General features: G+C 40.8%; 1 long non-coding RNA gene across 2 annotated transcripts; it reads right to left on the minus strand.

The window, feature by feature from the left end:
- Positions 1 to 1,378: 1,378 nt before the first annotated feature.
- Positions 1,379 to 17,080, minus strand: LOC117312704 (uncharacterized). Of its 2 annotated transcripts, none has more exons than XR_004527170.2 (4): positions 16,967 to 17,080; positions 9,973 to 16,193; positions 2,951 to 9,199; positions 1,379 to 2,169 (listed from the first exon to the last, which is right to left on the minus strand). It is a non-coding gene; the product is annotated as an uncharacterized lncRNA (long non-coding RNA). The 2 variants fall into 2 exon arrangements; XR_012333051.1 differs by lacking the exon at positions 16,967 to 17,080 and adding an exon at positions 16,922 to 16,941.
- Between the last annotated feature and the right edge of the window lie 9,961 nt (positions 17,081 to 27,041).

Raw genomic sequence — 27,041 nt, forward strand, 5'->3', positions numbered from 1 at the left:
CTTCTGGACTGTATTATTTTTCTTTTCATTCTGTACATTTCTGGCCTGTCAACCAGAAAAATTTTCCTGAACATACATCTCCTGAAATACCCTGGGCAAATCAGCAAGTGAGCAACCATTGCTTTGCCTCTAAAGATACCATGGACAACAATTACTTCAAACAATTTGCCTTTGAATAACATGTAGCACCACATTTACGGCTTCCAATATCAGATTCCTTTCCAACCACCTCCAGACACATAAGCCAATGCCACAATTTTAAGATTTGTTACAGGAGCATCCCACCTCAAAGAACTAATTTCTATGTCAGGTCAAATAACAGTAGCTACAGTAGAGACAACTCCCAAATAGCAGTGTTGATTTTTCACTCATGACACAGTCTGGTGAGCGTTGAACAGTAACATGGGCATTTGTTTGCTTCTGCAGTTCTGGCATCTTTGACTCCTTTACTTCTAACCACAAGAAGGGATATGCTTAATGAACACATCCCTTTTCACAGCTTACTGGACCAGTAAGCTAAGCACTTGGAAAACAAGCGGCACAGTAACCGTCATTTTGTAAATCAAGATAAACATTGGAATCCCCTGTGTATCTCAAATGTGGGGTCAAAATAATGAAGAATGTAATTTCCGAGGTGAAAAAACATAATAAGACCCTGCGGTTGTTGAGTTTTGCAATAAGAAGAGCACGTTGTACAAATGGGGAAGAGGTAGCACTTTGTCTGGTAAGGTCCCTTTAAGTTCCCTTTCTTTTGTACTACCCATGTTTTCAAAACTACTATAATTTCATACAGAGTATCCCAATAATTTCCCAAACTGGTTATTTTGTGGGGTCAGATTAAAAATTCAGTTAAACTGGTAAAGAAAATCAACACAGAATATGAATGGATCATAAAGTTTAAAGAATATCCTTGCTTGCTCTACTAGGTATGTCAGAGCCACTCCCCTGCTTGGAGCACCTGGGGTGGTGGTGACTGTGTTGGTGGTGGTGACGGTGATGATGACAGGGACAATGATGATCTGCCACCTCTCAAATGCCAATTACATGCTCGGCATTGTGCCAACTAAATGACACACGTTCATGTAATTTTTATGGCTAAGCAAGTGGGCACTGTATATGTGATTTTCCCCAGAGTTTATCAAAGGATTTGAAATCCCAAGAAGTTACAAAGCTTGTTCCTTAAATGAGTCAAGCAATAATTAGGAAAATAACCTGCATTTTTAACTGTATAGAAATAATCATTGATATGACTCAAAATTCAGATAACACTGACTGTGAAAGCCTGAAACTCGGGATCAAAGAAGGATACACATCAAGCAACATTATCATATGATATTGCTAAAAGCAGGTTTGCAAAGAAAGAAAGTATTTTCCCATCTCACAAAAGAACTGTATTTTATTCAGGACGTGGAGGATAAGTAACAATTGCTCAGCTGGTAGAAACCCATGCCCAGGTGACCGACCGACACAGAAGACAGCATGAGAATCCTCAGAGGGCGCCCAGGAGGAGAGCTGCTGGTCTTCCTTCAGAGGCTCTGCGATGCTTTCTTGGGCACCTCCCAGAGGGAAGCAGTACAGCACTCACAGGTAAGAAACCTCTGTCTGTCAGGAAGCAGCACTCGCATATTGAGGCTGAAGGGTGGAGAAGCTTCTTCCGTATCCATGATAGGCTTTGAAGAGAAGAGGAAGGTGGAGCTCTGGAACTAGTTGAGCTGATTGTCCTTATCCTTTCCAGATGCAGATAAAAGCTCAAGCTCTTACCTACTCTTGGGTGGGCACTTCTGCTAGCAATGTTGAACAGGTGCCCCAGGAGGGCATTTCTGCTTGCACTGCTGAGGCACGCATGGGTCAGGGCACTTTATAGGTGGGCAAGGGTCTGGACACTTGCAAGGTGGGCAAGGGTCTGGACACTTGCAAGGTGGGCAAGGGTCATGGCATTTTGGTGTGCACACTGGTGGTGGCTGGCAGGGCTGCTTGCACTGCTGAGGCACGCATGGGTCAGGGCACTTTATAGGTGGGCAAGGGTCTGGACACTTGCAAGGTGGGCAAGGGTCTGGACACTTGCAAGGTGGGCAAGGGTCATGGCATTTTGGTGTGCACACTGGTGGTGGCTGGCAGGGCTGCTTGCACTGCTGATGTTGAGAAGACATCTTTCTGGAGTCTTAATATCTGAAAGAAAGTATATGACCGTGTTCACAACAAGGAATTCCTATAGAGAAAACAGCAAAATCTTGTGGAATAACAACAGATAGTATCTCACCAATCTCTAAGTATGTGCTTTAATCTGTTTAATACTTTTTAATGAATTTCTGACTTCTCTCTCGCTCTTCAGAAAATCGTTACATCAGCCCAGAGAAAACCTTCCCTTTTCTCATACAGCTTTTCTAAAGAAAATATCTTTGCTTTGAAGAAACATGCAATGTTTTCTCTTTTGGTTTCTTTCTTTCTTTCTTTCCTTCTTTCCTTCTTTCCTTTTTTCTTTTTAATGGAAACGACATCTTCAGAAAAGGCCCTCACATGTTCTAAAATCATGGGCAAGCTCACAAGCAATTTGTATCAACATTTCCTCTCATGACGTCCTGACAGGATGACTTATATCCAGAGCAGAGGGCAATCAGGATTAGTGTAAGGGTCTCACACCTTCTAAGATAAATGCCTCTGAAATCACAGCAGAGGTCCAAGAGGAAGGCATAGAAGAAGGTAAATACTTTGCTCTTTATCCCTTCATGTCAATATTTCCTGTTAATTTCTTTTTCAATAGAGGAATTCAAACTAGGTATCAGTAATCTAGTAAATACAATACAACATTGTGCCCAGATTCCAAGTTCTCATCCACTAAGTAGCGTTATACCCATGATCATAATTTTGGACCCATCAAGCTTGCTGAATCCAGCAGAAACTCAACATTTGGGTGTCCATGAACAAAGTTGAAATGAAGAATAAGACTCACCAGGTTCTCCAAAGTCAATCAGAACTCGAGTGGCAGGAGGATAGCTGTCGTGCAGCAGAGGACCTATTTATTGGCGCTTACTGCCCCACCCAGGGGGAAGCGGAACTACCAAACTTGGCCTGGTCCAATCATTTCCCAACCCAAATGCAAATCCATCCATAAGTGGCTTGGCAGGGACTCTGAAAACAGGAAATATCCTGATCCCGGATCTCCTCACTGGATTATGTTCTCATGACTCACAGAGGCCCTGCCTTAGCTCTCAGTTTCAGTGGTTTAAGGCAGTGGGAGCACTTGGAGTGTCCTCTAACTTGGAGTCAAAAGTTCCATTCCTTGACTGGGGAGGATGACCCCTTCCTATCTTTCACCATCCTTGACTCTAAAACTGCCTGCCTAGTTGCACTTGAGCTGGTGGCAAGTTTGTTGTACATACTGGTTTGAAATGGGCCTCGCTACCTGGTGACACATGTCACATTACCTCAAGTCTTTCTTTCAATTCATTTCGGTTTGATTCATGGCTTGCTAAACAAAGTCTCGTTTTGTCTTCGAAAATGGTCTGAGGGAAATTTGCAGATCATCTCATATGATTCCCTATCTTGACACTTGGAAACGTGTAGTAAAGTGTTGACCACTACGGTCCTCCTTTCACTGTTTGCTCCTTCAAATAAAGAACATCCAGCAGTCAGATGCCTGTGACCTTTATAAATCTGTTTTACTTCCTGCCACAAGGAATCCACTAGGCACATAGCATCCCCTACCATAACTGAGATGAGCTGGCAGCTCAGACCCAAGACTAACAACAGAAATGAAGCTTTTTGCTTCATTGCTCATACCTCCCAAAGGGACATAACACATGCTCCAATCCAATTTCTCCAACTGACCTCTTCGGATGTCTTCAATTTTTGAAGAAATCTCAGAGGATTGTTCAAATTTTCTGGCTTCCTGTCACTGTAAAATTATTGGGAAACCCAATGTATTATGCAATGCCATTCACGCAACTAATTTTGTATGTATTTAATACTTATGAATTATTGAAACACATATTGTTTCCCATCAAATCTAGGGTAAATTCATGAGAAAGTTGAAATCACTTGATTACAAATGCAGTCACTGAAGTTCATTGCCATTCATGTACAACTTCTTAATCATTAATAAGAATTTTGTTATATTTTAAACCTATGTTTTGCATTTTCCATTTAGGTCACGGTGGAGCATGTGTCAAATAAACCTATATCGTGCTGTACTTTCTTCATACAATTTGTCAATGTGCTGGAAGGAAGGTTTGATGGTTAATTTATGGGTCAGATTCACTGGCACAGGTCCCCCGTTTACTGGACAAACATTATTCTGTGTGTTTCTGTAAGGATGATTTTGGATGAGAGTATTATTTAAATCAGTAGCCTGAGTTAAGTCGGTTGCCCTCTATAACGTGGGAAGTTCTCATCCAATCCACTGACGGCCTGAATAGAACAAGGCTGACGTTCCCTCAGGTAAAAGAATATTCCTCTGTCAGATGGACTTCTAGGAGTTTCAGCTCTGCAGATTTTGCGTGTTCCAGACATTTTAATCTCTCTCTCTCTGTCCTTGTCCCAGTTTCTGTAACATATTTCTGTATGTATATACATACCTACAGGTTGTAATATATAATTTGAATATTTCATCTGTCATTTCATGTACGTGATTACCTATGGCCAATTAAAATAAAAATTTTCAAAAGTATTTTGAAGTGAATTTAAAGTCAAACATATTAATGTAATATGACACATGGGGTGTGGAATTATGACAAATATAATGAGCTATTAACAAATAACTGAAGTTCAGGAACCATTGCCTTAGCACGTCCACCAAAGATTTCATTTCTGCCTTTTCAGTGATTTAGATGTTAACAGGTTTTCTAAGTTCCTCCCTTCTATCCTGGATATGAACACTACTCTTTTCTATGCTGTCGCCATGGGCACTGAAGAGTGTTTTGATGGATCATGGTTGGTGAGGGCCCTGTCTGGTTTAGGAATAGAGTTGCAAATATCGCTTTGATACTGTAGAATGTGGGAACGGATGTTTAATGGAATCGGGATATCCTATCTCAGCTTACGCGAACTCTTCACTAGACCGCTGTCCTGCGCTTAAAATTCCTTTATCAGGAAATAAATCTCTTGTATTCCAGAAGTGAATACGACGTTTCAATTGTGTGAAACCAAAAGTAGATATAAGGTACCATTTCAGATTCAGAGCATCACATAGAAATGATTCAGAGTGACGCTGGGAGGGGAAAGATAAGCAAAGCACTACAGGTCTGACATGTGGATGAAATGTGAACTTAGGGCACATCTGATATATTTGCTTTTTTCCACTCAGTCCAACAATGTTTTAGGTCTTTGAAGAGAGAAATTTGAAAAAAATGTTCAGCGTTTATTCTCTGTCTTCTTCTTCACGTGCCAGAACCCTCAACCTGCCATATTATCTTCACTGCCAATATCTACCCCTTAACCGTCCAATTTGGTACTTTGACATATCGCCCATGCATTTAGTAATAGTCCTTTCATAATTCTTCCTGCAGTCAGAAGGAAGAACTGGCCTAGTAACTTGTCTTGGCCGAATAATCAGGAAGCTTCTTAAGAATGGGGTTTTATAATGGGACAGCAGGAGGAAGAGGGAAATGAGGAGTAGAGGAGGAGAAAGAGGAGACACTTGAATCGTGTGAAAGTCATCAGCTAGGCATGTGCCAGAAGACCAGGTCGTAAACTTTGCTTGCAGCTCAGCCACATCTTCACTGACTCCTATATATATTTTTAACAATATGATACGTTGTTATTAAAATGAAGGTATACCATTTAATATATAATGCAGAAAACATAAAGCTGTTAAAAAATGAGCATGTGTATTAAACGGCCAAAAACAATCACTGCTGATACTTTGCTGTATTTAGTGTTACGAGTTTTCAATTTTCATAAACCCACACACATGCATCCATGTCTATCAGGCTACTGATTTGAGATCATCTTTTGTAATATAGATATCTCTAGGCATAGGTTGCTCTCTTTGTGCTGCATTACATTTATCCCGAATGTTCTTGGATGTTTTCTTTTCATTTTCGTTCATCTCAGGTTATTTTCTATTTATTTCTTATTTCTCCTTCGTACCATTGTTCATTTTGGAATGTGTTTCCAAACTAACACAGATGTCAGAGCAACAGAGAGTAGAATGGTGGTCAGCAGGGTCTGAGGGGTCGGGGAAAGGTCGGATGTTTGGCCACGGGTACAAGCCTGCAATCATACAATGAATGAGTTCTCAGAGTCTACAGTAGAGCATGGTGATCTAGGTAATAGCACTCACTTGTGTAGTTGAATCTTGCTGGGAAATTAGACCATAAGCATTCTCATCACACACACACATACATAGACACACACACACACACACACACACACACACACACACACACAGAAACAGGGAGACATACACACATTACATTGTTACTGATGAAGTGATTTATGTTCTAAGTGACCGATGATGGTAATGACTGCATAAAGTACACATATGTCAAGTCATCACATTATACACAGTAAATATGTACAATTTCGTTTGTTAATTATTCCTCAATAAACCCAGAGGGAAAGCATGAAGGAATAAGTATCACACAATGGAGTAACAATGTTTGAGCATCTCTGTGTTCCTTCCCCTCCTAAGCTCTGTCAGGATCTGATACTATTCTCTGAGAGAGCTTCCTTTATCCATCATTCTCTGGGGTCCTTGTAGTCACCTCAGAGTGGATATTCCCTTTTAGTCACCTGTACTGACCATATCTGATTTCCTAGTTGGAAATTAGGGAAAGGTGCACGGGAATGTCGTTAGTAATCTTAAAAATCATTCTTTTTCGTTTTGGCCCATAGTTAATTTAGTTCTCAACTCCCTCATAAACTTACTAGGCACCTGATATAATTTCAGTCCCCCAATCATTTCTATGTCCTACAGATCTCAGTTAGGTCCTTTTGTAGAAGGAATTTTCTGGCCTGATTAAATCACTGCCTTTTCCCCTAAAATAATACAGCAACCCTGAGGCTCCCTGGCACACAGGTGGAAAGAAGACAACTTCTGTCTACTTTCCCTGTTGTAACAGTCCACTGAAATTGAACTTCTAGTTGAAAACCACTTCTAATCTCATCTCTTACTCTTTAGGACTTACAAGCGGTGAGTTTTCTAATTCAACAAGGTTTTGAAATTCTGGACTGTATTATTTTTCTTTTCATTCTGTACATTCATGGCCTGTCAACCAGAAAGATTTTCCTGAACATACATCTCCTGAAATACCCTGGGCAAATCAGCAAGTGAGCAACCATTGCTTTGCCTCTAAAGATACCATGGACAACCATTACTTCAAACAATTTGCCTTTGAATAACCGTAAATGTAAGCCGTAAATGTAGCACCACATTTACGGCTTCCAATATCAGATTCCTTTCCAACCACCTCCAGACACATAAGCCAATGCCACAATTTTAAGATTTGTTACAGGAGCATCCCACCTCAAAGAACTAATTTCTATGTCAGGTCAAATAACAGTAGCTACAGTAGAGACAACTCCCAAATAGCAGTGTTGATTTTTCACTCATGACACAGTCTGGTGAGCGTTGAACAGTAACATGGGCATTTGTTTGCTTCTGCAGTTCTGGCATCTTTGACTCCTTTACTTCTAACCACAAGAAGGGATATGCTTAATGAACACATCCCTTTTCACAGCTTACTGGACCAGTAAGCTAAGCACTTGGAAAACAAGCGGCACAGTAACCGTCATTTTGTAAATCAAGATAAACATTGGAATCCCCTGTGTATCTCAAATGTGGGGTCAAAATAATGAAGAATGTAATTTCCGAGGTGAAAAAACATAATAAGACCCTGCGGTTGTTGAGTTTTGCAATAAGAAGAGCACGTTGTACAAATGGGGAAGAGGTAGCACTTTGTCTGGTAAGGTCCCTTTAAGTTCCCTTTCTTTTGTACTACCCATGTTTTCAGAACTACTATAATATTATACAGAGTATCCCAATAATTTCCCAAACTGGTTATTTTGTGGGGTCAGATTAAAAATTCAGTTAAACTGGTAAAGAAAATCAACACAGAATATGAATGGATCATAAAGTTTAAAGAATATCCTTGCTTGCTCTACTAGGTATGTCAGAGCCACTCCCCTGCTTGGAGCACCTGGGGTGGTGGTGACGGTGTTGGTGGTGGTGACGGTGATGATGACAGGGACAATGATGATCTGCCACCTCTCAAATGCCAATTACATGCTCGGCATTGTGCCAACTAAATGACACACGTTCATGTAATTTTTATGGCTAAGCAAGTGGGCACTGTATATGTGATTTTCCCCAGAGTTTATCAAAGGATTTGAAATCCCAAGAAGTTACAAAGCTTGTTCCTTAAATGAGTCAAGCAATAATTAGGAAAATAACCTGCATTTTTAACTGTATAGAAATAATCATTGATACGACTCAAAATTCAGATAACACTGACTGTGAAAGCCTGAAACTCGGGATCAAAGAAGGATAGAAATCAAGCAACATTATCATATGATATTGCTAAAAGCAGGTTTGCAAAGAAAGGAAATATTTTCCCATCTCACAAAAGAACTGTATTTTATTCAGGACGTGGAGGATAAGTAACAATTGCTCAGCTGGTAGAAACCCATGCCCAGGTGACCGACCGACACAGAAGACAGCGAGAGAATCCTCAGAGGGTGCCCAGGAGGAGAGCGGCTGCTCTTCCTTCAGAGGCTCTGCGATGCTTTCTTGGGCACCTTCCAGAGGGAAGCAGTACAGCACTCACAGGTAAGAAACCTCTGTCTGTCAGGGAGCAGCACTCGCATATTGAGGCTGAAGGGTGGAGAAGCTTCTTCCGTATCCATGATAGGCTTTGAAGAGAAGAGGAAGGTGGAGCTCTGGAACTAGTTGAGCTGATTGTCCTTATCCTTTCCAGATGCAGATAAAAGCTCAAGCTCTTACCTACTCTTGGGTGGGCACTTCTGCTAGCAATGTTGAACAGGTGCCCCAGGAGGGCATTTCTGCTTGCACTGCTGAGGCACGCATGGGTCAGGGCACTTTATAGGTGGGATAGGGCCTGGACACTTGCAAGGTGGGCAAGGGTCTGGACACTTGCAAGGTGGGCAAGGGTCATGGCATTTTGGTGTGCACACTGGTGGTGGCTGGCAGGGCTGCTTGCACTGCTGATGTTGAGAAGACATCTTTCTGGAGTCTTAATATCTGAAAGAAAGTATATGACCGTGTTCACAACAAGGGATTCCTATAGAGAAAACAGCAAAATCTTGTGGAATAACAACAGATAGTATCTCACCAATCTCTAAGTATGTGCTTTAATCTGTTTAATACTTTTTAATGAATTTCTGACTTCTCTCTCGCTCTTCAGAAAATCGTTACATCAGCCCAGAGAAAACCTTCCCTTTTCTCATACAGCTTTTCTAAAGAAAATATCTTTGCTTTGAAGAAACATGCAATGTTTTCTCTTTTGGTTTCTTTCTTTCTTTCTTTCCTTCTTTCCTTTTTTCTTTTTAATGGAAACGACATCTTCAGAAAAGGCCCTCACATGTTCTAAAATCATGGGCAAGCTCACAAGCAATTTGTATCAACATTTCCTCTCATGACGTCCTGACAGAATGACTTATATCCAGAGCAAAGGGCAATCAGGATTAGTGTAAGGGTCTCACACCTTCTAAGATAAATGCCTCTGAAATCACAGCAGAGGTCCAAGAGAAAGGCATAGAAGAAGGTAAATACTTTGCTCTTTATCCCTTCATGTCAATATTTCCTGTTAATTTCTTTTTCAATAGAGGAATTCAAACTAGGTATCAGTAATCTAGTAAATACAATACAACATTGTGCCCAGATTCCAAGTTCTCATCCACTAAGTAGCGTTATACCCATGATCATAATTTTGGACCCATCAAGCTTGCTGAATCCAGCAGAAACTCAACATTTGGGTGTCCATGAACAAAGTTGAAATGAAGAATAAGACTCACCAGGTTCTCCAAAGTCAATCAGAACTCGAGTGGCAGGAGGATAGCTGTCGTGCAGCAGAGGACCTATTTATTGGCGCTTACTGCCCCACCCAGGGGGAAGCGGAACTACCAAACTTGGCCTGGTCCAATCATTTCCCAACCCAAATGCAAATCCATCCATAAGTGGCTTGGCAGGGACTCTGAAAACAGGAAATATCCTGATCCCGGATCTCCTCACTGGATTATGTTCTCATGACTCACAGAGGCCCTGCCTTAGCTCTCAGTTTCAGTGGTTTAAGGCAGTGGGAGCACTTGGAGTGTCCTCTAACTTGGAGTCAAAAGTTCCATTCCTTGACTGGGGAGGATGACCCTTTCGTATCTTTCACCATCCTTGACTCTAAAACTGCCTGCCTAGTTGCACTTGAGCTGGTGGCAAGTTTGTTGTACATACTGGTTTGAAATGGGCCTCGCTACCTGGTGACACATGTCACTTTACCTCAAGTCTTTCTTTCAATTCATTTCGGTTTGATTCATGGCTTGCTAAACAAAGTCTCGTTTTGTCTTCGAAAATGGTCTGAGGGAAATTTGCAGATCATCTCATATGATTCCCTATCTTGACACTTGGAAACGTGTAGTAAAGTGTTGACCACTACGGTCCTCCTTTCACTGTTTGCTCCTTCAAATAAAGAACATCCAGCAGTCAGATGCCTGTGACCTTTATAAATCTGTTTTACTTCCTGCCACAAGGAATCCACTAGGCACATAGCATCCCCTACCATAACTGAGATGAGCTGGCAGCTCAGACCCAAGACTAACAACAGAAATGAAGCTTTTTGCTTCATTGCTCATACCTCCCAAAGGGACATAACACATGCTCCAATCCAATTTCTCCAACTGACCTCTTCGGATGTCTTCAATTTTTGAAGAAATCTCAGAGGATTGTTCAAATTTTCTGGCTTCCTGTCACTGTAAAATTATTGGGAAACCCAATGTATTATGCAATGCCATTCACGCAACTAATTTTGTATGTATTTAATACTTATGAATTATTGAAACACATATTGTTTCCCATCAAATCTAGGGTAAATTCATGAGAAAGTTGAAATCACTTGATTACAAATGCAGTCACTGAAGTTCATTGCCATTCATGTACAACTTCTTAATCATTAATAAGAATTTTGTTATATTTTAAACCTATGTTTTGCATTTTCCATTTAGGTCACGGTGGAGCATGTGTCAAATAAACCTATATCGTGCTGTACTTTCTTCATACAATTTGTCAATGTGCTGGAAGGAAGGTTTGATGGTTAATTTATGGGTCAGATTCACTGGCACAGGTCCCCCGTTTACTGGACAAACATTATTCTGTGTGTTTCTGTAAGGATGATTTTGGATGAGAGTATTATTTAAATCAGTAGCCTGAGTTAAGTCGGTTGCCCTCTATAACGTGGGAAGTTCTCATCCAATCCACTGACGGCCTGAATAGAACAAGGCTGACGTTCCCTCAGGTAAAAGAATATTCCTCTGTCAGATGGACTTCTAGGAGTTTCAGCTCTGCAGATTTTGCGTGTTCCAGACATTTTAATCTCTCTCTCTCTGTCCTTGTCCCAGTTTCTGTAACATATTTCTGTATGTATATACGTACCTACAGGTTGTAATATATAATTTGAATATTTCATCTGTCATTTCATGTACGTGATTACCTATGGCCAATTAAAATAAAAATTTTCAAAGGTATTTTGAAGTGAATTTAAAGCCAAACATATTAATGTAATATGACACATGGGGTGTGGAATTATGACAAATATAATGAGCTATTAGCAAATAACTGAAGTTCAGGAACCATTGCCTTAGCACGTCCACCAAAGATTTCATTTCTGCCTTTTCAGTGATTTAGATGTTAACAGGTTTTCTAAGTTCCTCCCTTGTATCCTGGATATGAACACTACTCTTTTCTATGCTGTCGCCATGGGCACTGAAGAGTGTTTTGATGGATCATGGTTGGTGAGGGCCCTGTCTGGTTTAGGAATAGAGTTGCAAATATCGCTTTTGATACTGTAGAATGTGGGAACAGATGTTTAATGGAATCGGGATATCCCACCTCAGCTTACGTGAACTCTTCCCTAGACCGCTGTCCTGCGCTTAAAATTCCTTTATCAGGAAATAAATCTCTTGTATTCCAGAAGTGAATACGACGTTTCAATTGTGTGAAACCAAAAGTAGATATAAGGTACCATTTCAGATTCAGAGCATCACATAGAAATGATTCAGAGTGACGCTGGGAGGGGAAAGATAAGCAAAGCACTACAGGTCTGACAGCTGGATGAAATGTGAACTTAGGGCACATCTGATATATTTGCTTTTTTCCACTCAGTCCAACAATGTTTTAGGTCTTTGAAGAGAGAAATTTGAAAAAAATGTTCAGCGTTTATTCTCTGTCTTCTTCTTCACGTGCCAGAACCCTCAACCTGCCATATTATCTTCACTGCCAATATCTACCCCTTAACCGTCCAATTTGGTACTTTGACATATCGCCCATGCATTTAGTAATAGTCCTTTCATAATTCTTCCTGCAGTCAGAAGGAAGAACTGGCCTAGTAACTTGTCTTGGCCGAATAATCAGGAAGCTTCTTAGGAATGGGGTTTTATAATGGGACAGCAGGAGGAAGAGGGAAATGAGGAGTAGAGGAGGAGAAAGAGGAGACACTTGAATCGTGTGAAAGTCATCAGCTAGGCATGTGCCAGAAGACCAGGTCGTAAACTTTGCTTGCAGCTCAGCCACATCTTCACTGACTCCTATATATATTTTTAACAATATTATACGTTGTTATTAAAATGAAGGTATACCATTTAATATATAATGGGAAAACATAAAGCTGTTAAAAAATGAGCATGTGTATTAAACGGCCAAAAACAATCACTGCTTATACTTTACTGTATTTAGTGTTACGAGTTTTCAGTTTTCATAAACCCACACACATGCATCCATGTCTATCAGGCTACTGATTTGAGATCATCTTTTGTAATATAGATATCTCTAGGCATAGGTTGCTCTCTTTGTTCTGCATTACAGTTATCCCGAATGTCCTTGTATGTTTTCTTTTCATTTTCGTTTATCTCAGGTTATTTTCTATTTTTTTCTTATTTCTCCTTCGTACCATTGTTCATTTTGGAATGTGTTTCCAAACTAACAGTTGTCAGAGCAACAGAGAGTAGAATGGTGGTCAGCAGGGTGTGAGGGGTCGGAGAAAGGTCGGATGTTTGGCCACGGGTACAAGCCTGCAGTCATACAATGAATGAGTTCTCAGAGTCTACAGTAGAGCATGGTGATCTAGGTAATAGCACTCACTTGTGTAGTTGAATCTTGCTGGGAAATTAGACCATAAGCATTCTCATCACACACACACATACAAAGACACACACACACACACACACACACACACACAGAGAAACAGGGAGACATACACACATTACATTGTTACTGATGAAGTGATTAATGTTCTAAGTGACCGATGATGGTAATGACTGCATAACGTACACATATGTCAGGTCATCACATTATACACAGTAAATATGTACAATTTCGTTTGTTAATTATTCCTCAATAAACCCAGAGGGAAAGCATGAAGCAATATGTGTCATAAAACGGAGTAACAATGTTTGAGCATCTCTGTGTTCCTTCTCCTCCTTGGCTCTCTCAGAATCTGATACTATTCTCTGAGAGAGCTTCCTTTATCCATCATTCTCTGGGGTCCTTGTAGTCACCTCAGAGTGGATATTCCCTTTTAGTCACCTGTACTGACCATATCTGATTTCCTAGTTGGAAATTAGGGAAAGGTGCGCGGGAATGTCGTTAGTAATCTTCAAAATCATTCTTTTTCGTTTTGGCCCATAGTTAATTTAGTTCTCAACTCCCTCATAAACATACTAGGCACCTGATATAATTTCAGTCCCCCAATCATTTCTATGTCCTACAGATCTCAGTTAGGTCCTTTTGTAGAAGGAATTTTCTGGCCTGATTAAATCACTGCCTTTTCCCCTAACATAATACAGCAACCCTGAGGCTCCCTGGCACACAGGTGGAAAGAAGACAACTTCTGTCTACTTTCCCTGTTGTAACAGTCCACTGAAATTGAACTTCTAGTTGGAAACCACTTCTAATCTCATCTCTTACTCTTTAGGACTTACAAGCGGTGAGTTTTCTAATTCAACAAGGTTTTGAAATTCTGGACTGTATTATTTTTCTTTTCATTCTGTACATTCATGGCCTGTCAACCAGAAAGATTTTCCTGAACATACATCTCCTGAAATACCCTGGGCAAATCAGCAAGTGAGCAACCATTGCTTTGCCTCTAAAGATACCATGGACAGCCATTACTTCAAACATTTTGCCTTTGAATAACATGTAGCACCACATTTACGGCTTCCAATATCAGATTCCTTTCCAACCACCTCCAGACACATAAGCCAATGCCACAATTTTAAGATTTGTTACAGGAGCATCCCACCTCAAAGAACTAATTTCTATGTCAGGTCAAATAACAGTAGCTACAGTAGAGACAACTCCCAAATAGCAGTGTTGATTTTTCACTCATGACACAGTCTGGTGAGCGTTGAACAGTAACACGGGCATTTGTTTGCTTCTGCAGTTCTGGCATCTTTGACTCCTTTACTTCTAACCACAAGAAGGGATATGCTTAATGAACACATCCCTTTTCACAGCTTACTGGACCAGTAAGCTATGCACTTGGAAAACAAGCGGCACAGTAACCGTCATTTTGTAAATCAAGATAAACATTGGAATCCCCTGTGTATCTCAAATGTGGGGTCAAAATAATGAAGAATGTAATTTCCGAGGTGAAAAAACATAATAAGACCCTGCGGTTGTTGAGTTTTGCAATAAGAAGAGCACGTTGTACAAATGGGGAAGAGGTAGCACTTTGTCTGGTAAGGTCCCTTTAAGTTCCCTTTCTTTTGTACTACCCATGTTTTCAGAACTACTATAATATTATACAGAGTATCCCAATAATTTCCCAAACTGGTTATTTTGTGGGGTCAGATTAAAAATTCAGTTAAACTGGTAAAGAAAATCAACACAGAATATGAATGGATCATAAAGTTTAAAGAATATCCTTGCTTGCTCTACTAGGTATGTCAGAGCCACTCCCCTGCTTGGAGCACCTGGGGTGGTGGTGACTGTGTTGGTGGTGGTGACGGTGATGATGACAGGGACAATGATGATCTGCCACCTCTCAAATGCCAATTACATGCTCGGCATTGTGCCAACTAAATGACACACGTTCATGTAATTTTTATGGCTAAGCAAGTGGGCACTGTATATGTGATTTTCCCCAGAGTTTATCAAAGGATTTGAAATCCCAAGAAGTTACAAAGCTTGTTCCTTAAATGAGTCAAGCAATAATTAGGAAAATAACCTGCATTTTTAACTGTATAGAAATAATCATTGATATGACTCAAAATTCAGATAACACTGACTGTGAAAGCCTGAAACTCGGGATCAAAGAAGGATACACATCAAGCAACATTATCATATGATATTGCTAAAAGCAGGTTTGCAAAGAAAGAAAGTATTTTCCCATCTCACAAAAGAACTGTATTTTATTCAGGACGTGGAGGATAAGTAACAATTGCTCAGCTGGTAGAAACCCATGCCCAGGTGACCGACCGACACAGAAGACAGCATGAGAATCCTCAGAGGGCGCCCAGGAGGAGAGCTGCTGGTCTTCCTTCAGAGGCTCTGCGATGCTTTCTTGGGCACCTCCCAGAGGGAAGCAGTACAGCACTCACAGGTAAGAAACCTCTGTCTGTCAGGAAGCAGCACTCGCATATTGAGGCTGAAGGGTGGAGAAGCTTCTTCCGTATCCATGATAGGCTTTGAAGAGAAGAGGAAGGTGGAGCTCTGGAACTAGTTGAGCTGATTGTCCTTATCCTTTCCAGATGCAGATAAAAGCTCAAGCTCTTACCTACTCTTGGGTGGGCACTTCTGCTAGCAATGTTGAACAGGTGCCCCAGGAGGGCATTTCTGCTTGCACTGCTGAGGCACGCATGGGTCAGGGCACTTTATAGGTGGGCAAGGGTCTGGACACTTGCAAGGTGGGCAAGGGTCTGGACACTTGCAAGGTGGGCAAGGGTCATGGCATTTTGGTGTGCACACTGGTGGTGGCTGGCAGGGCTGCTTGCACTGCTGATGTTGAGAAGACATCTTTCTGGAGTCTTAATATCTGAAAGAAAGTATATGACCGTGTTCACAACAAGGGATTCCTATAGAGAAAACAGCAAAATCTTGTGGAATAACAACAGATAGTATCTCACCAATCTCTAAGTATGTGCTTTAATCTGTTTAGTACTTTTTAATGAATTTCTGACTTCTCTCTCGCTCTTCAGAAAATCGTTACATCAGCCCAGAGAAAACCTTCCCTTTTCTCATACAGCTTTTCTAAAGAAAATATCTTTGCTTTGAAGAAACATGCAATGTTTTCTCTTTTGGTTTCTTTCTTTCTTTCTTTCCTTCTTTCCTTTTTTCTTTTTAATGGAAACGACATCTTCAGAAAAGGCCCTCACACGTTTTAAAATCATTTGCAAGCTCACAAGCAATTTGTATCAACATTTCCTCTCATGACGTCCCGACAGGATGACTTATATCCAGAGCAGAGGGCAATCAGGATTAGTGTAAGGGTCTCACACCTTCTAAGATAAATGCCTCTGAAATCACAGCAGAGGTCCAAGAGGAAGGCATAGAAGAAGGTAAATACTTTGCTCTTTATCCCTTCATGTCAATATTTCCTGTTAATTTCTTTTTCAATAGAGGAATTCAAACTAGGTATCAGTAATCTAGTAAATACAATACAACATTGTGCCCAGATTCCAAGTTCTCATCCACTAAGTAGCATTATACCCATGATCATAATTTTGGACCCATCAAGCTTGCTGAGTCCAGCCTAAACTCAACATTTGGGTGTCCATGAACAAAGTTGAAATGAAGAATAAGGCTCACCAGGTCTCCAAAGTCAATCAGAACTCGAGTGGCAGGAGGATAGCTGTCGTGCAGCAGAGGACCTATTTATTGGCGCTTACTGCCCCACCCAGGGGGAAGCGGAACTACCAAACTTGGCCTAGTCCAATCATTTCCCAACTCAAATGCAAATCCATCCACTACTGGCTTGGCAGGGACTCTGAAAACAGGAAATATCCTGATCCCGGATCTCCTCACTGGATTATGTTCTCATGACTCACAGAGGCCCTGCCTTAGCTCTCAGTTTCAGTGGTTTAAGGCAGTGGGAGCACTTGGAGTGTCCTCTAACTTGGAGTCAAAAGTTCCATTCCTTGACTGGGGAGGATGACCCTTTCGTATCTTTCACCATCCTTGACTCTAAAACTGCCTGCCTAGTTGCACTTGAGCTGGTGGCAAGTTTGTTGTACATACTGGTTTGAAATGGGCCTCGCTACCTGGTGACACATGTCACATTACCTCAAGTCTTTCTTTCAATTCATTTCGGTTTGATTCATGGCTTGCTAAACAAAGTCTCGTTTCGTCTTCGAAAATGGTCTGAGGGAAATTTGCAGATCATCTCATATGATTCCCTATCTTGACACTTGGAAACGTGTAGTAAAGTGTTGACCACTACGGTCCTCCTTTCACTGTTTGCTCCTTCAAATAAAGAACATCCAGCAGTCAGATGCCTGTGACCTTTATAAATCTGTTTTACTTCCTGCCACAAGGAATCCACTAGGCACATAGCATCCCCTACCATAACTGAGATGAGCTGGCAGCTCAGACCCAAGACTAACAACAGAAATGAAGCTTTTTGCTTCATTGCTCATACCTCCCAAAGGGACATAACACATGCTCCAATCCAATTTCTCCAACTGACCTCTTCGGATGTCTTCAATTTTTGAAGAAACCTCAGAGGATTGTTCAAATTTTCTGGCTTCCTGTCACTGTAAAATTATTGGGAAACCCAATGTATTATGCAATGCCATTCACGCAACTAATTTTGTATGTATTTAATACTTATGAATTATTGAAACACATATTGTTTCCCATCAAATCTAGGGTTAATTCATGAGAAAGTTGAAATCACTTGATTAAAAATGCAGTCACTGAAGTTCATTGCCATTCATGTACAACTTCTTAATCATTAATAAGAATTTTGTTATATTTTAAACCTATGTTTTGCATTTTCCATTTAGGTCACGGTGGAGCATGTGTCAAATAAACCTATATCGTGCTGTACTTTCTTCATACAATTTGTCAATGTGCTGGAAGGAAGGTTTGATGGTTAATTTATGGGTCAGATTCACTGGCACAGGTCCCCCATTTACTGGACAAACATTATTCTGTGTGTTTCTGTAAGGATGATTTTGGATGAGAGTATTATTTAAATCAGTAGCCTGAGTTAAGTCGGTTGCCCTCTATAACGTGGGAAGTTCTCATCCAATCCACTGACGGCCTGAATAGAACAAGGCTGACGTTCCCTCAGGTAAAAGAATATTCCTCTGTCAGATGGACTTCTAGGAGTTTCAGCTCTGCAGATTTTGCGTGTTCCAGACATTTTAATCTCTCTCTCTCTGTCCTTGTCCCAGTTTCTGTAACATATTTCTGTATGTATATACGTACCTACAGGTTGTAATATATAATTTGAATATTTCATCTGTCATTTCATGTACGTGATTACCTATGGCCAATTAAAATAAAAATTTTCAAAGGTATTTTGAAGTGAATTTAAAGCCAAACATATTAATGTAATATGACACATGGGATGTGGAATTATGACAAATATAATGAGCTATTAGCAAATAACTGAAGTTCAGGAACCATTGCCTTAGCACGTCCACCAAAGACTTCATTTCTGCCTTTTCAGTGATTTAGATGTTAACAGGTTTTCTAAGTTCCTCCCTTGTATCCTGGATATGAACACTACTCTTTTCTATGCTGTCGCCATGGGCACTGAAGAGTGTTTTGATGGATCATGGTTGGTGAGGGCCCTGTCTGGTTTAGGAATAGAGTTGCAAATCTCGCTTTATGATACTGTAGAATGTGGGAACAGATGTTTAATGGAATCGGGATATCCCACCTCAGCTTACGTAAACTCTTCCCTAGACCGCTGTCCTGCACTTAAAATTCCTTTATCAGGAAATAAATCTCTTGTATTCCAGAAGTGAATACGACGTTTCAATTGTGTGAAACCAAAAGTAGATATAAGGTACCATTTCAGATTCAGAGCATCACATAGAAATGATTCAGAGTGACGCTGGGAGGGGAAAGATAAGCAAAGCACTACAGGTCTGACAGCTGGATGAAATGTGAACTTAGGGCACATCTGATATATTTGCTTTTTTCCACTCAGTCCAACAATGTTTTAGGTCTTTGAAGAGAGAAATTTGAAAAAAATGTTCACCGTTTATTCTTTGTCTTCTTCTTCACGTGCCAGAACCCTCAACCTGCCATATTATCTTCACTGTCAATATCTACCCCTTAACCGTCCAATTTGGTACTTTGACATATCGCCCATGCATTTAATAATAGTCCTTTCATAATTCTTCCTGCAGTCAGAAGGAAGAACTGGCCTAGTAACTTGTCTTGGCCGAATAATCAGGAAGCTTCTTAAGAATGGGGTTTTATAATGGGACAGCAGGAGGAAGAGGGAAATGAGGAGTAGAGGAGGAGAAAGAGGAGACACTTGAATCGTGTGAAAGTCATCAGCTAGGCATGTGCCAGAAGACCAGGTCGTAAACTTTGCTTGCAGCTCAGCCACATCTTCACTGACTCCTATATATATTTTCAACAATATGATACGTTGTTATTAAAATGAAGGTATACCATTGAATATATAATGGGGAAAACATAAAGCTGTTAAAAAATGAGCATGTGTATTAAACGGCCAAAAACAATCACTGCTGATACTTTGCTGTATTTAGTGTTACGAGTTTTCAATTTTCATAAACCGACACACATGCATCCATGTCTATCAGGCTACTGATTTGAGATCATCTTTTGTAATATAGATATCTCTAGGCATAGGTTGCTCTCTTTGTGCTGCATTACATTTATCCCGAATGTTCTTGTATGTTTTCTTTTCATTTTCGTTCATCTCAGGTTATTTTCTATTTATTTCTTATTTCTCCTTCGTACCATTGTTCATTTTGCAATGTGTTTCCAAACTAACAGATGTCAGAGCAACAGAGAGTAGAATGGTGGTCAGCAGGGTCTGAGGGGTCAGGGAAATGTCGGATGTTTGGCCACGGGTACAAGCCTGCAATCATACAATGAATGAGTTCTCAGAGTCTACAGTAGAGCATGGTGATCTAGGTAATAACACTCACTTGTGTAGTTGAATCTTGATGGGAAATTAGACCATAAGCATTCTCATCACACACACACATACATAGACACACACACACACACACACACACACACACACACACACACAGAAACAGGGAGACATACACACATTACCTTGTTACTGATGAAGTGATTTATGTTCTAAGTGACCGATGATGGTAATGACTGCATAAAGTACACATATGTCAAGTCATCACATTATACACAGTAAATATGTACAATTTCATTTGTTAATTATTCCTCAATAAACCCAGAGGGAAAGCATGAAGGAATAAGAATCATACAACGGAGTAACAATGTTTGAGCATCTCTGTGTTCCTTCCCCTCCTAGGCTCTCTCAGGATCTGATACTATTCTCTGAGAGAGCTTCCTTTATCCATCATTCTCTGGGGTCCTTGTAGTCACCTCAGAGTGGATATTCCCTTTTAGTCACCTGTACTGACCATATCTGATTTTCTAGTTGGAGATTAGGGAAAGGTGCACGGGAATGTCGTTAGTAATCTTAAAAATCATTCTTTTTCGTTTTGGCCCATAGTTAATTTAGTTCTCAATTCTGTCAGAAACTTATTAGGCACCTGATATAATTTCAGTCCCCCAATCATTTCTATGTCCTACAGATCTCAGTTAGGTCCTTTTGTAGAAGGCATTTTCTGGCCTGATTAAATTACTGCTTTTTCCCTTAACATAATACAGCAACCATGAGGCTCCCTGGCACACAGGTGGAAAGAAGACAACTTCTGTCTACTTTCCCTGTTGTAACAGTCCACTGAAATTGAACTTCTAGTTGGAAACCACTTCTAATCGCATCTCTTACTCTTTAGGACTTACAAGCGGTGAGTTTTCTAATTCAACAAGGTTTTGAACTTCTGAACTGTATTATTTTTCTTTTTATTCTGTACATTTCTGGCCTGTCAACCAGAAAGATTTTCCTGAACATACATCTCCTGAAATACCCTGGGCAAATCAGCAAGTGAGCAACCATTGCTTTGCCTCTAAAGATACCATGGACAACCATTACTTCAAACATTTTGCCTTTGAATACCATGTAGCACCACATTTACGGCTTCCAATATCAGATTCCTTTCCAACCACCTCCAGACACATGAGCCAATGCCACAATTTTTTTAAGATTTGTTACAGGAGCATCCCACCTCAAAGAACTAATTTCTATGTCAGGTCAAATAACAGTAGCTACAGTAGAGACAACTCCCAAATAGCAGTGTTGATTTTTCACTCATGACACAGTCTGGTGAGCATTGAACAGTAACATGGGCATTTGTTTGCGTCTGCAGTTCTGGTATCTTTGACTCCTTTACTTCTAACCAAAAGAAGGGATATGCTTAATGAACACATCCCTTTTCACAGCTTACTGGACCAGCAAGCTAAGCACTTGCAAAACAAGCGGCATAGTAACAGTCATTTTGTAAATCAAGATAAACATTGGAATCCCCTGTGTATCTCAAATGTGGAGTCAAAATAATGAAGAATGTAATTTCCGAGGTGAAAAAACATAGTAAGACCCTGCGGTTGTTGAGTTGTGCAATAAGAAGAGCACGTTGTACAAATGGGGAAGAGGTAGCACTTTGTCTGGTAAGGTCCCTTTAAGTTCCCTTTCTTTTGTACTACCCATGTTTTCAGAACTATTATAATTTTATACAGAGTATCCCAATAATTTCCCAAACTGGTTATTTTGTGGGGTCAGATTAAAAATTCAGTTAAACTGGTAAAGAAAATCAACACAGAATATGAATGGATAATAGAGTTTAAAGAATATCCTTGCTTGCTCTACTAGGTATGTCAGAGCCACTCCCCTGCTTGGAGCACCTGGGGTGGTGGTGACGGTGATGATGACAGGGACAATGATGATCTGCCACCTCTCAAATGCCAATTACATGCTCGGCATTGTGCCAACTAAATGACACACTTTCATGTAATTTTTATGGCTAAGCAAGTGGCACTGTAAATGTGATTTTCTCCAGAGTTTATTAAAGGATTTGAAATCCCAAGAAGTTAAATAACTTGTTCCTCAAATCAATCAAGCAAGAAGTAGGACAATAACCTGGATTTTTAACTGTATAGAAATAATCATTGATACGACTCAAAATTCAGATAACACTGACTGTGAAAGCCTGAAACTCGGGATCAAAGAAGGATAGAAATCAAGCAACATTATCATATGATATTGCTAAAAGCAGGTTTGCAAAGAAAGGAAATATTTTCCCATCTCACAAAAGAACTGTATTTTATTCAGGACGTGGAGGATAAGTAACAATTGCTCAGCTGGTAGAAACCCATGCCCAGGTGACCGACCAACACAGAAGACAGCGAGAGAATCCTCAGAGGGCGCCCAGGAGGAGAGCGGCTGGTCTTCATTCAGAGGCTCTGCGATGCTTTCTTGGGCACCTCCCAGAGGGAAGCAGTACAGCACTCACAGGTAAGAAACCTCTGTCTGTCAGGAAGCAGCACTCGCATATTGAGGCTGAAGGGTGGAGAAGCTTCTTCCGTATCCATGATAGGCTTTGAAGAGAAGAGGAAGGTGGAGCTCTGGAACTAGTTGAGCTGATTGTCCTTATCCTTTCCAGATGCAGATAAAAGCTCAAGCTCTTACCTACTCTTGGGTGGGCACTTCTGCTAGCAATGTTGAACAGGTGCCCCAGGAGGGCATTTCTGCTTGCACTGCTGAGGCACGCATGGGTCAGGGCACTTTATAGGTGGGCAAGGGTCTGGACACTTGCAAGGTGGGCAAGGGTCTGGACACTTGCAAGGTGGGCAAGGGTCATGGCATTTTGGTGTGCACACTGGTGGTGGCTGGCAGGGCTGCTTGCACTGCTGATGTTGAGAAGACATCTTTCTGGAGTCTTAATATCTGAAAGAAAGTATATGACCGTGTTCACAACAAGGAATTCCTATAGAGAAAACAGCAAAATCTTGTGGAATAACAACAGATAGTATCTCACCAATCTCTATGTATGAGCTTTAATATCTTTAATACCTTTTAGTGAATTTCTAACTTCTCTCTCGCTCTTCAGAAAATCTTTACATCAGCCCAGAGAAAACCTCTTTTCTCATACAATTTTTCTAAAGAAAATATTTTTGTTTTGAAGAAACATGCAATGTTTTCTCTTTTGGTTTCTTTCTTTGTTTCCTTCTTTCTTTCTTTTTTTGTTTCTTTCTTTTTTACTTTTTTATGAAAACGACATCTTCAGAAAAGGCCCTCACATGTTCTAAAATCATGGGCAAGCTCACAAGAAATTTCTATCAACATTTTCTCTCATGAAGTCCCAACAGGATGATTTATATCCAGAGCAAAGGGCAATCAGGATGAGTGTAAGGGTCTCACACCTTCTAAGATAAATGCCTCTGAAATCACAGCAGAGGTCCAAGAGAAAGGCATAGAAGAAGGTAAATACTTTGCTCTTTATCCCTTCATGTCAATATTTCCTGTTAATTTCTTTTTCAATAGAGGAATTCAAACTAGGTATCAGTAATCTAGTAAATACAATACAACATTGTGCCCACATTCCACGTTCCCATCCACCAAATAGAATTATACCCATGATGATAACTTTGGACCCATCAAGCTTGCTGACTCCAGCATAAACTCAACTTTTGGGTGTCCAAGAACAAAGTTGAAATGAAGAATCAGACTCACCAGGTTGTCCAAATGCAATCGGAACTCGAATAGCAGGAGGATAGCCGTCGTGCAGCAGAAGACCTTTTTATTGGAATTTACTGCCCCACCCAGGGGTAATCGGAACTACCAAACTTGGCCTGGTCCAATCATTTCCCAACCCAAATGCAAATCCATCCATAACTGGCTTGGCAGGGATGCTGAAAACAGGGAATATCCTCTTCCAGGATCTCCTAACTGGATTATGTTCCCATGACTCACAGAGTCCCTGCCTTAGCTCTCAGTTTCAGTGGTTTAAGGCAGTGGGAGCACTTGGAGTGTCCTCTAACTTGGAGTCAAAAGTTCCATTCCTTGACTGCGGACGATGACCCTTTCCTATCTTCCACCATCCTTGACTCTAAAACTGCCTGCCTAGTTACACTTGATCTGGTGGCAAGTTTGTTGTACATACTGGTTTGAAATGGGCCTCACTACCTGGTGACACATGTGTCTTTACCTCAAGTCTTTTTTACAATTCATTTCGGTTTGATTCATAGTTTGCTAAACAAAGTGTCGTTTCGTCTTTGAAAATGGTCTGAGGGAAATTTGCAGATCATCTCATATGATTCCCTATCTTGACACTTGGAAACGTGTAGTAACGTGTTGACTACTACGGTCCTCCTGTCACTGTTTGCTCGTTCAAATAAAGAACATCCAGCAGTCAAATTCCTGTGACCTTTTAAAATCTGTTTTACTTCTTGCCACAAGGAATTCTCTAGCACAGAGCTTCCCCTACCATATCTCAGATGAGCTGGCAGCTCAGACCCAAGACTTACAACAGAAATGAAGCTTTTTGCTCATATCTGCCAAAGGGACATAACCGATGCCGCAATCTGATTTCTCCTAAGTGACCTCATTGGATGTCTTCAATTTTTGAAGAAATCTCAGAGGATTGTTCAAATTTTCTGTCTTCCTGTCGCTTTGAAATTATTGGGAAACCCAATGTATTATGCAATGCCATTCACGCAACTAATTTTGTATGTATTTAATACATATGAATTATTTAAACACATTTTGTTTCACATCAAATCTAGGGTAAATTCATGAGAAAGTTGAAATCACTTGATTAAAAATCAGTCACTGAAGTTCATTGCCATTCATGTACAACTTCTTAATCAGTAATAAGAAGTTTGTTATATTTTTCACCAATTTTTTGCATTTTCCATTTTTGTCATGGTGGAGCATGTGTCAAATGAACCTATTTCCTGCTCTACATTCTTCATACAATTTGTCAATGTGCTGGAAGGAAGGTTTTCAGGTTAATTTATAGGTCATATTCACTTGCACAGGTCCCCAGTTTTCTGGTCAAACATTATTCTTTGTGTTTCTCTAAGGATGATTTTGGATGACAGTATTATTTAAATCAGTAGCCTGAGTTAAGTCGGTTGCCCTCTATACCTTCTCCACCTATGCCCCTGTCCCCTGTTCCCACTCCAGTATGCTCATCCTGATGCAAATTCTCCAAAAGGGAAACATGGGATAGGATGGATTTGGCGTGGGCACTGATCAAGGTGTTCTCCCGCGCCTGGCATGTAGGAGGCATCAGTGTACGTGTGCTGCTCACGATGGGGTGGATTGTGCCACCTGTCTGTCACCCACACAGCTTCTCTGGAATACACGTTACTTTTTATTTTTCTCAGTCTGCTCATTGGCCTCTTACTTTGTCCATCAACAACTCCTGCTTAGTTTGGAGAACTCTATCTAGTGATCAACCTTGTCTTATAACACAGTTGCCATCTCAGAGGGTACTCCAGGGGTGGCCTTTATAGAGAACATGGCTGGAGTTGAGGTGGCAGTGTCCTCTAGGTCATAAATCTCCAAGAGTCATTCAAGCTTATATGCATCTAACGCGTTAAACCTTTCAAAACTCTGGCACTCAACTTCCCTCTTGGCCACAATATCCTCATTTTATAGAGGGAGAAACTGAGACTTGGAATGAGGACATGCTTGACCCAAGGTCACACAGGGTTAATGTCAAAGCCAGAGTTGGATCACAGATCTTCTGACTTCATAGCAATTTTCAGTCAGCTGAAGTGCCTGTGTCACTGTGTTGTTTTCTACCAGGGTCTACATTAATGACAAAATTAGGAAGCTGGTTCTGGTGGTCTCCACCTCTTGTACCATTACAGTATAGTTTTTCTTCCCTGGCACACACCAGGCTCTCTTTCCCACCAAGCCTGTCCACCCTTCTTCCTCTGAGACCCTAACTCATCCCTCTCCCTTACACTGCCAGGCACAGGTGCATTTTTATTAGTCATTAAACCTTATAAAGCACCTCTGTATACAGTTTTCACAATTCTCTATGAAGAAAGCTAACTGTATTATTAATGTTATAGATGAGAAAAATGTGGCTCTGATGGTAGCTGGATCTGGAATCCAGAAAGGATGGCCCACCCAAGTCTCTGAAATCTATAATGGCTTGTTGCCAGGCACCCTAAATGGCTGGGGGATTGGATTGTTCTTTCAAAGGAGGAGAGACTTCCTGGCACCCCTCAGATCACCCTCATGTAAACAACTTCTCCAGGTGAGGTGGGCCTGAGAAGCTATGTGGAATGCCAACTCTGTAGTGCCTGCTCCCACCCACATCTCCCCAGCCTGGCCATGGGACTGTTGCCTGGTCGAACATGAGTCCTGCATCTGTTCTCTCATTTCAAAGGACCATAATGTATTGAAATCAGGAAGCCAGGCTCTGCATCTTGCCTCTCTATGGAGCAGACAACTGAGAGCAGGTATGCGCCTGTGACTCCATCAGGGAGGGGAGGGCACAGGCAAGACTCATTTCTGAAGGTGAGTCAAAGCTTGAGAAACCCCAGCCCCACCTTACAGACAAACAATGGGGTGACTGGGCAGCAGAGACATGACACTGGGAGGGGACCATGCCAGACACAATGCTAATCATCTGATGCTCCATCTAGACACATTTTCATGAGGGCGCTTTTTTCTCTAGGCTTTGGGGGAAAAGAAGGGTTGTTGATGGCTCCATCTGGAGACACATGGAACATATTTATCACATTATTTCCAAGAATGAAACAAAGTAAATCAAAAAGGAGAGCTCTG

Source organism: Tursiops truncatus, chromosome 1 (assembly GCF_011762595.2).
Source record: "Tursiops truncatus isolate mTurTru1 chromosome 1, mTurTru1.mat.Y, whole genome shotgun sequence".
Taxonomy (NCBI): domain Eukaryota; kingdom Metazoa; phylum Chordata; class Mammalia; order Artiodactyla; family Delphinidae; genus Tursiops; species Tursiops truncatus.